Source organism: Apodemus sylvaticus, chromosome 6, assembly GCF_947179515.1.
Source record: "Apodemus sylvaticus chromosome 6, mApoSyl1.1, whole genome shotgun sequence".
Taxonomy (NCBI): Eukaryota; Metazoa; Chordata; class Mammalia; order Rodentia; family Muridae; genus Apodemus; species Apodemus sylvaticus.
In genome coordinates, this window is record NC_067477.1 from 62,075,423 (window position 1) to 62,086,143 (window position 10,721).

At 35.8% G+C, this 10,721-nt stretch overlaps 1 non-coding gene across 1 annotated transcript; it reads right to left on the reverse strand.

Moving 5' to 3' along the window:
• Window positions 1-232: 232 nt before the first annotated feature.
• On the reverse strand, window positions 233-339 carry LOC127688097 (U6 spliceosomal RNA). Its single transcript, XR_007978554.1, has one exon. It is a non-coding gene; the product is annotated as a U6 spliceosomal RNA (small nuclear RNA).
• Window positions 340-10,721: the final 10,382 nt, after the last annotated feature.

The window sequence follows — 10,721 nt, forward strand, 5'->3', positions numbered from 1 at the left end:
GGCCAGTGTATGGAACTCACTAGCACATACACCTGCAAAGATATAGAATGCCTCTTCCGTACAAAACCCACTGAAACTGAACAACTTCAGTCTATTATGAGGTTTTGAAATCATCTAGGCATAGTAGATTTTGAAATAGCATATTTGAAACCAGCATAACATAGATCAAAAGTACATTTGTCACCAGGTTCCTAAAAACTACTACATAAAACCATTGCCCCATGATTCTTATTTAAATGTAGAATGGTTCATGAGTTTGTGTATTATCCTTAGGCAGGGATGAGGATAATCTTGTTTTTATTGTTCCAATTTTAGTATGGGTGTTGCTTATGTTAGCACAAGTTATTATTCATCTATTCTTTCTTATTACCAATTATTTATCTGTGTGTATGACTAATTGGATCAGTTCAGGTATGCTCAAGAAAACAACTATGTCTAAAAAAGCAGCTATAAATAAAGTTGGAGTTGAGTCCCTCCAACTTTCATGCTAATATCATTAATAGGAGAATAGTGAAGGAAGTAAAGTTCATTCTGGTAAGGACATCTCAGGAACGTGGGTCTCATGTTTATTATTATCATGATCTCAGAAGATTTCTGAACATGGAGAAGACTGAAGAATATGGGCCCATGGTAAGGGAATACAGAGATTTTTATTTTGCATTCCATAAGCATATGTTGGGTGGTAAGACCATGGAGTCAAATGGCTAAAATGAGAGAAAGAAAGATGATTTTAAAAGTCAGGTGGAAAACAGGGACAAAGTTTTCCCTAGTTAAAATCATTTCATAGATTAAAGGAATATCTGACAATGGCAAAATTTATATGCAAAAACCAAATGACAATTTGTCTGTCGACTCCGTTATGCACTATAGATGTATTAATTCAAAGATAACTGAATAGTTCATGTGCAGTATATACCTAGACAAGAAAACAGAAAAAGCATATCAAAACATGATGTAAAACATAAAAAATGCTGCTATATGTACTGGTTAGATGAGAAGTGTTTTAAAGGGAAAAAAAAGACATTACAAAACATCTTCTCGGTGGAGAAAAAGTCTCCAATTTTTGTACAACATGAGGGGCAACATGCTACCTGGTGCTGGTAGAGGAATGCAATTGCTAGTTTGTAGAAACACAGACCATTGAATAACTCCTTGAGGTATCACGAGTCACAAATGAAGCCATAAAAGAAAGAATGATGTCTAAGGGAATCTCTTCATACAGAGTCAACATTGAGCTAGGGACTGGAAATATCTAATTCTAGATTATAGAAACTAAAACGTCTTGTGAAGAACAGAATATTGTCAGTGTATAAGGCTTTTAGCTAAAGGATTCTTCTCACCGCCCTTACCACCACAGGTAACAGTCATGGCAAAGATAAGCAAAACGTGGTCTTATAACTCAGACTTTGGGAATGTTGAGACATGAACACTCATGAGAGAAATATTGTGTATTCATCCATGGTAGGACATAGATCAAGGTGGCCTTGGTGAAGAAGCATGATGTGGCCCATGGTGGCACCTTGGCCTCTGATGACACAAGGACAGGAATACTATGGACTCGGTTGTTATTGTTTTTTTTGTTGTTGTTGTTTTTTTTTTTTGGTGTTTTTCTTTTGGTGTTGTTGTTGTTGTTGTTTTGTTTTGTAATTGAATCATCATGGTTTTATTCCAGCAGAAGGCTTCCTTTACACAGTAAACTCACTGCAGTTGATAGTGTGCAGTAGTCTATAGTCTGAGCTGGGTAGTTGTAACAGTAGCACTGTGTACATGGGGTGGCATGTGGTAACCTGTGAGCCCAGAACCAAAGCTGCAGTACACTGTAGGATGGAACCCAAGCAAACGCAGACACAGAAGCATTTCATATTCATTACACACTTTGTTTTTGGTTTGAGGTGGGTTTTTTTTTTTTTGCTTTTTTATTTTTTGTTTTTGTTTTTTTCTTTCTTTTTCTTTTCTAAATTCTTTGTTTACATTCCAAAACGCTTTCCCCTTTCCCAGTTCCCCCCTCCCCATATGTCCCAAAAGCCTTCTCTACACCCATACTCCAATCACCTCCCTCCTTTTTCTCTGTCCTGGTACTCCCCTACAATGCTGGAGCAGGCCTTTCCAGGATCAGGGCCCTCTCCTTACTTCTTCATGGGAGTCATTTGATATGCTACTTGTGTCTTGGGTATTCAGAGCTTCTGGGCTAGTTAATATCCACTTATCAGTGATTTCATTCCATGTATATTCTTTTGTGATTGGGTTACCTCACTTAGAATGATATTTTCCAGTTCCAACCATTTGCCTACAAATTTCATGAATTCATTCTTTTTAATTGCTGAGTAGTATTCCATTGTGCAAATATACCACATTTTCTGTATCCATTCCTCCATTGAGGGACATCTGGGTTCTTGCCAGCTTCTGGCTATTATAAATAAGGCTGCTATGAGCATAGTGGAGCATATGTCCTTATTATATGCTGGGGAATCCTCTGGGTATATGCCCAGGAGTGGTATAGCAGGGTCCTCTGGTAGTGTCACGTTCAGTTTTCTGAAGAACCTCCAGACTGATTTCCAGAGTGGTTGTACCTTCTTGAAATCCCACCAGCAGTGGAGGAGTGTTCCTCTTTCTCCACATCCTCGCCAACACCTGTTGTCTCCTGAGTTTTTACCCTTAGCCATTCTGACTGGTGCGAGGTGAAATCTTATGGTTGTTTTGATTTGCATTTCCCTAATGACTAAAGATGTTGAGCTTTTCTTAAGGTGCTTCTCAGTCATCCGAATTTCTTCAGGTGAAAATTCTTTGTTTAGATCTGCACCCCATTTTTAATAGGGTTATTCAAAATGCCAACTCAGTTCCTCTTAGAGTTTGAAAAAGCAATTCTCAAATTCATCTGGAATAACACAAAACCCAGGATAGCTAAAACTATTCTCAACAGTAAAAGAGCTTCTGGGGGAATCAATATCCCAGACCTCAAGCAATACTGCAGAGCAATAATGTTAAAAACTGCATGGTATTGGCACAGTGACAGGCAAGTCGACCAATGGAATAGAATTGAAGACCCAGAAATGAATCCACACCCAATGGTCACTTGATTTTCGACAAACGAGCAGAAAACATCCAGTGGAAAAAAAAAAGATAGCCTTTTCAACAAATGGTGCTGGTTCAACTGGAGGTCAGCATGCAGAAGATTACAAATTGATCCATTCTTATCTCCTTGTACTAAGCTCAACTCCAAGTGGATTAAGGACCTCCACACCAAACCAATAGAAAAGAAACTGGGGAAAACCCTTGAGGACATGGGCACAGGGGAAAAGTTTCTGAACAGAACACCAATAGCTTATGCTCTAAGATCAAGAATTGACAAATGGGACCTCATAAAATTACAAAGTTTCTGTAAGGCAAAGGACACTGTCAAAAGGACAAAAAACGGCTTCCAACAAACTGCGAAAAGATCTTCACCAACCCTATATCCGACAAAGGGCTAATATCCAATATATACAAGGAACTCAAGAAGTTAGACCCCAGGGAACCAAATAACCCGTTTTTTGTTTTGTTTTATTTTGTTTTGTTTTGTTTTGTTTTGTTTTGTTTACTGACATTGTAGTATTTTTATTAGGTATTTTCTGTATTTACATTTCAAATGTTATCCCCTTTCCTGGTTTCCCCTCTGAAAACACCCATGGAGTCATTTTATTTGATGATGTTTCTCATTGACCTGGAACTTACCAAATGGACCAGTTTGACTTACCAATGAACTCCAAAGATTCAGTTGTTTTTTTTTTCCCTTGCACTGGGTTAACAAGTATGTTCTACTATATGCTACTGCATTCACAAAGGTCCTAGAAATAATACTCTGATCTTAATGCATATAACACTAACAAATTATTGACTTTCTTACCTCTCTGCCTCATAGATGTAGTCTTAAACCAAATATTTAAAAATTATAATTCTGTATTCATATTAGTTCTTGTAGTCTGATCATAATCTGTACTTTATTTCTTTCTCTGAAGAAACATGATAGCAATACAATTAGAAGGTAATGTGTTGAGATCTTTTTCTTTTTTAAAATATGTTTATTATATTCAGAATCAACAATGAGAAATTGTGAGCCTCCAGTGAATATATCCATTATCACTATGCAGACAAAGAAATTGACTAACTACAACAATGCAAATGGTTGTGATCATTGCTTTCTTTTAAACACACTGCAAATATTTATAAGCATAAAATATTGAAACTATTTAGATATATAACTTTCATCATCACTTTGGTATTTCACAACTTAAAAGAACTTGATGTTACTAATTTTCTAAATGGACCACACCAAAGAGCTTAACAGAAACATCTTGAGATGAACTTCAGCATTCCTTCTTGCTTCTCACTTCTCATATCTTTTAGAATGTTAACTTTGAGATTTGTATTGCATTTGTTTTTGTTGTTGTTGTTGTTGTTTGTTGGGTTTTTTTCGAGACAGGGTTTCTCTGTATATAGCCCTGGCTGTCCTGGAACTCATGCTGTAGACCAGGCTGGCCTCGAACTCAGAAATCCACCTGCCTCTGCCTCCCAAGTGGTGGGATTAAAGGCGTGTGCCACCACCACCCAGCTTGTATTTAATTTATTTTTGTGTCAGGTGTTTACCATTCTAAAATATGCTGAACTTATAAGATGGGCCACTGCCTGTAAGAAAAGCAAACACAGATTTTAATGGATTATCTTCTTTGAGTTCCTGAAGATTAAGATATATGAATGCTATCTATTCTGATTAATTATCATATATGACATCAGTTACCCATGAGGTGATGACAATGGGATCTGGGGAGCCAATATGACAATGAAAATGAGGTGTTTATCCTCCATACTTTTACAAACTCTCTAAATCTACTGTGTAAATTGCACAAGTAGTCATCACAATTGGACAATTGACCCAGTGACAGAAGGTGTTGCCCTTAAGTTCACACTTCCAGAACTCAGTAACGAAGGAAAGTTAACAGAGAATAATGCTTACCATGATGGTATAATCTGTCAGCATCTTTGTAATTTGAGCATCTTAAATAAGGATTACTGAGAGAGAAAAAAATACAAAATGAGCAGTTCTGTACGGAGCTAAAATGGGTGTTCACGTCATGTGACTAATCATTCCCTTCTGTGTCTATAAAGATACGGTTGTTTGCCTGAAAAATCATTGTTCAGACTGAACAAATAACACTAGCTCTTTACTATTGACTCCCAGACACAATGAATGCTTTATAAATACAAAACAAACTCCATTTCTAGATATTCCATACCCCCAAAGAAAATATCTAGCTGGGATTCTTCCTAATCATAAAAGTGAATTTATTTTGTTATCTGATAGTTTTAACATAAACTTATCAGCTCAGTACATAAAGAAAAGATTGTATGATTCAGAAAAGAGTATACTTCTCTCAGAATCTGCTGTCTTCTCTATAACATTATTATAGGCAATGTAATCAATATACTCATGTCGCATCTGGACCAAGTATTGGTAAAAGGCTTTTTTATTGATGTCTTGGGTGCATGTATACTTGAATCCAGACCAGAACTTTTGAGTGTTTATTCTGAAATCTATATTTCGGTGAAAATAAGAATCTGTTGCAGAAATTACCGAAAGACTACTGGAGATTGGTGGTCTTTGCTTTATTCTAGAGACATGTAGCCATTAGGAAACAGGTAATTCCTACCTGATAGGAAAGTACAGAAAGTGAACTCCTAATCAACTCTAGAAATTGTATGAAGTAGTTCACATAAAGTAGGTCTGTTTTGCAGCATGAAAGATGCTGTGTGATAGATAAAGCACCCCACCTTTCCTCCAAAGCTCAGTTCCCTAACTCTCAGCTCATTTACAGATGATCAAAGAAAAATTACCTACCTAATACTGCTGGCTTTTTAAATTCCATGTCTCCAGGCCCCTGCCATTATTTCGTTGCCATTTCCTAAGTATAGTGCCATTTCCAATTAAGTGGTGGCCTAGTTCAGCCACTTCAGTAAAGTGAGTCATATCTTCCATCTTCACCAAAAAGATCTGATTGATTTAAAAATAAAGGGCTAAGCCTCCCTTGCATTCTAATTTATTTGACTTGTTTGGTATATGAAGATTTGAAGTTATTTGTTCAAAATAAAAATCCAACTGTCAGAACATGTTGGGAACACTCACTGCATTTAATGGAAAATGGAACATGATGTTTCCATCACTCCTTGATTTCTTCCCTCTACTTAGATATATCATCACTTCAACGTAGAACTCCACATCAATCTTTTATGTATTGTCTGATTTAGCACATTAGAATTTCATGTGAAAGCATGAGTCTAGTTTGTAATTATGTTTAATTTTGTTGTTACATAATATGTATAACTTAATATATATGAACATTAGTTATTTGAGTCCCATAATTTGGGGCTTTTGAAAGGTAAATGAAAAATACTGTTCCAAAATGCTGTGTCAAAAACAATAGTTTTTCAGTCTCAAAGAGCCATTTGCATGAACAAAAATAAAAAAGAAATCTCTCAGAATTTATATGTAGGATGGCATTTAAGTACCATAGCTCAATAAAACTTGCTTATGCTATAAAAGCATAAATATGTAAAGCATATTTTAGATTTTAGAAAACATTTCTCATGAAAATTTATTTTTTATTATCAATTAATGCCATCATTTTTGATAGGATTTCTGAAGCCAATCCTTTATTATTTTGTGTGTTCTCCTTTCTTCATCCTGTTTCTTTTACGCTTTCAACCCCTAACACTAGATAGGACAGAAAGAAGATAGGGAGGAAAGAAAGAGATCTCCAAAACAAGTCATGGCTCAGAAATGGGACCACTTTATTGTTAGACTACTTCCTGTTGATTGGAGTCCTTGAATTCCTTGGAGGACGTTTGATCTTCACCAGCAAGATATCTCATTTCCTACTGTATATGTTTCTATTCTTCACATGCCTAATTAACTAACAGTGAGCAACACCAACCATCAAGAACCAACACCAACCAACCAACAAACCACCAACAGACCGCTTTGCCTCTCAAAGCCCAAGCATTTATATACCCTCTGAAAACTCCCCAGATTTACAAATGTCGCAAAATCACAGAAACTATCTGCAGCTGGTAAAACCACACCTCTACTAAAGAACAAGGTGTAGTGCCAGGGAAATGTTAGCAATCTCCAAAAAACAGCAGGAGCTCATCTGCTGCAATCACAGTAGGGCCTTTTTATTCAAGCTAGCTCAGGCCCCTCAGCACACCACCATCATGCAGGCCAGTGATGAGGAGAACCCTAATGTCTATGGGGCAAGACTTTATAGGAAGCTACAAGCTGGAGCATGTGTTTAATCTTCTAATTGGAGAGCTACCATGGCCTTTAACATAATTGGCTGGTGCTGGTAGTCTTATCATAAACTTATTTTCTACTTCCCTTTGCATTAGTGGTTGTTAGGCAGGGGGGTCAGCTTGTAAACAGGGGATGCAGATCTGTTAGGGGGATAACCTAGTCTTACTGGGGTTTAGCCTAGAGTCTGGAGCTAGGCTCAGTTACTTTTGTTGGGGGACTGGGGGGGAGGTGTAACTTGGAATCTAATGCGAGGTACCAGCCTGAGTTCAAACTTAGGTCAGGTTCTCTAAAATGGAGTCTGAACTTAATAGATTCGGCCTCTCCAGGGCCAATCATAACTGTTGAAGTAGCTCCACATCCTCACACCTGGGATTAAAACAAAATATATTTTATAATATTTTGGTGCTTTTAAAAGAAACCCAAATTCCAGAATTCTCACTAGAGTTTTCTATTTATATAAAGAGTATGATGAGGTTTGTGACAACTACAATATGTATACATTTTACCTTAGCTAAAATTTTTATGCAAACTAAAATGTTTACCTTTTACTTGTATTTTCTAAGATTTATTTATCTTTGATTTTTATATGTATTTATATATGGATGCCTTCTGTTCATTTATGTCTGTGTATCATATCATAGCCACTGGAATAGGAGTTATAGAAGGTTGTTAGTAACCATATATGTTCTGGGTGTCAAACCTGAGCCCTCTGGATCAATATACTATGCTCTTGTTTATAGAGCCACCTTTCTAACCTCCACAGATTAATAGGTATATTTTTTTCATTTTTTCCAGACTATAGAGATGTTATCAGGGGCCTTAAATTATTAAAAAATGTTGTTACACTAATATTTAATGTCATTATTTTAATTAAGCCACTTATATTTAATTAACAACAAATTTAGGCAGAAAGATGTCTCTATTTGCTTCTAGACTTCACTATGGTTTCTTTTCTTTTATAAAGAGTAAAATATTTAGATTTTTTTAACTCAATACCTCATCGACTGATTCCCTAAATTGTTTTCTCATTTTTAAAGCTTATTTGACTTAAATATTTAATATTTTTAATATATCATCAATTATCTATTATTTATCTATATAATGAATACTTTAGTGGATTAAATAGGCACTTTTAGTGCTCATGATCTTATAGTTCATGATATGGGCAGGCCTTTACTTGATGACTTGTTTCTTCTCCTGAGTTCTATAGGGCAGCTTAAATAGAAATCAAAGACTAAAGATGGATTCATTAATATGTGTGTTTATGGGCCCAGTGGCTGCATAGTCTGGAGCCCACTTGCTCTTCTATTTCTCAATTTCTTGTTATTGAACATGGGGTTCAAAACTTGTGTCCCAGGTCAAGTCCAGAAACTTATCCTCAATAAGTTAATGAAAAAAGAAAAATAAAAAGTGAAAAATGATGAAAGATATTTAATATGCACACACTGGAAAGAAGAACAAGGAGATCCTACAAGCTGCTCAAACCAATCTTCTGGTTTCTGGAGCAAGGTTAAGGTTAAATAGAAGGTCCAGGCTATGTGCATCACAACAGGTCTGGTCATAGTGTGGTTATATTCGCCATCTACCTACATTTATCTAGATTTCAGACTTATCCTGCAAGTGGTCTCGCAAATCTTCAGAAATGTTTGAAGATTCTTTAGTTTCAAAGAATCCTACACAGTGGGTTCTGGACATAATTGAAGACTCTTTAAGAGACATGGAAAAGATGGGAGGAGGAGACATGTAGTGGCATATGCATGGATGCTTCTTTCTTCCTGTAGTGAGGATATATGCCTGTTGCTTCTAGTTTGGTGAAAACACAAAAGCATTTCTCCTATCAGCAAGCTTCCATCTAGCTACTCATAAGAACTTCCATGGCAGCCTGAGACAACTGAGCTTTTTCCCCTCCCATAAAAGGCATAGATTGCTTTACAGCTCAGTGTCTTTGTGGCTCTAGCATACTGGGATATCTTTACCAATACAGGCTCCATCATGAGCACTCCTTAAGTGTCTGTATGTTTGGATCAATCAAAACATAACAATATAACTGGGTCTCTCCTACCAACTTGTAGCACACATGAAAAGCTGCCTTAGTATTTGAAGTGTCCTAACACATAATATTTCTTAATACAATCGCTTATGATCTAATAGAACCATTGAAGTAAATGGCAAGGAACAACAGGGAAATCAATGGGGTAGAATCATGTCATTATCTATATATTTCATTTTTTTCCTTTCAATTTGTGTGGGTGAAAAACTTTCCCTTGCTCATATACTGGTAAGAAGAGTTCAGGTGAAAATTAGATTCTGGGATGCAAACCCAGTTATTTCCAAGGTGAGTGATGCTTCGCATTCAGCTTCCTAGGAGACTCTGGCAACTATCATAGGACACATCTGTTTTCATCCTGGCTTTCTGTTATATGGAAAACAGTCACATACCCTACATGGATTGCTCTCAGTGGCTTCGCTCTCCAGCACCATTTCCTGCTGAAGTCTAATTTAAAATTTGTCATTGCAGGCTCCTCAGATATTTGGAAGCCACACTATAGAGATGAAAAGTTATTGCCATCTGATGTTTTATTATTATTTTAATACATTCAGTTTTAAGATGCAACTAAAGAAGAGGAATAGTGCAAATAATTTCTTCAATAAAGCAGTTATTATAAGATATACGGAGCGATTTTCCATGAGTGTGTCCATAGCTACATTATTAAGAAAAATTCTGGAAAGAGAATCAGTTCAATATGACAGTTTCTAATAGTAAAAGAGAAATATTTTCTAAGTAAGGCATAAAATTAGAAGCTTTTATTTAATATATCCAGGTTATTGAGCAAAATAGAAAACCACTATGTTTACCATATAACAAATTTAGCAATCAGAGTATTAAATCTACTTTAACACAGGATTTTATTCCATCATGTTTGCCAGAAGAAATATTTCCAGGCTAAATATTTTCATGTTGAATTTTTTGTGGCCTAAGGGATCTTATTTCTTATGATTTATACTGTACTGGTTTGTATTTTTATCAAGCACATTATACAGTTTCTAGTACTTTCATAAATAATAATCAAGCAAGTAAAATATTTAGGTAAAATATGTTTAGTGTGAATTATTTCTCATTTTTCAGGATTTTCTTAAAATATTGATATAGCAAATGGAAAGACTAAATGATTTCTTAAATTTGGCATTTTAGTCTTTATTTATTCCAGCATGCAGTTTATTCAATTTGGAATGTCAAACTAAAATTGCACAGCTTTATTTAAATAACTATGTGTTAAACACTGAGCATGTCAAGAGTAGAAATCTTCTTTCCTGTTCTCAAGGCTCAGAGAATATGACATGGGGAACACATTTAGTTTATCTGCTAGAGTATTTATGGTAGTATTTATAGTTGTTT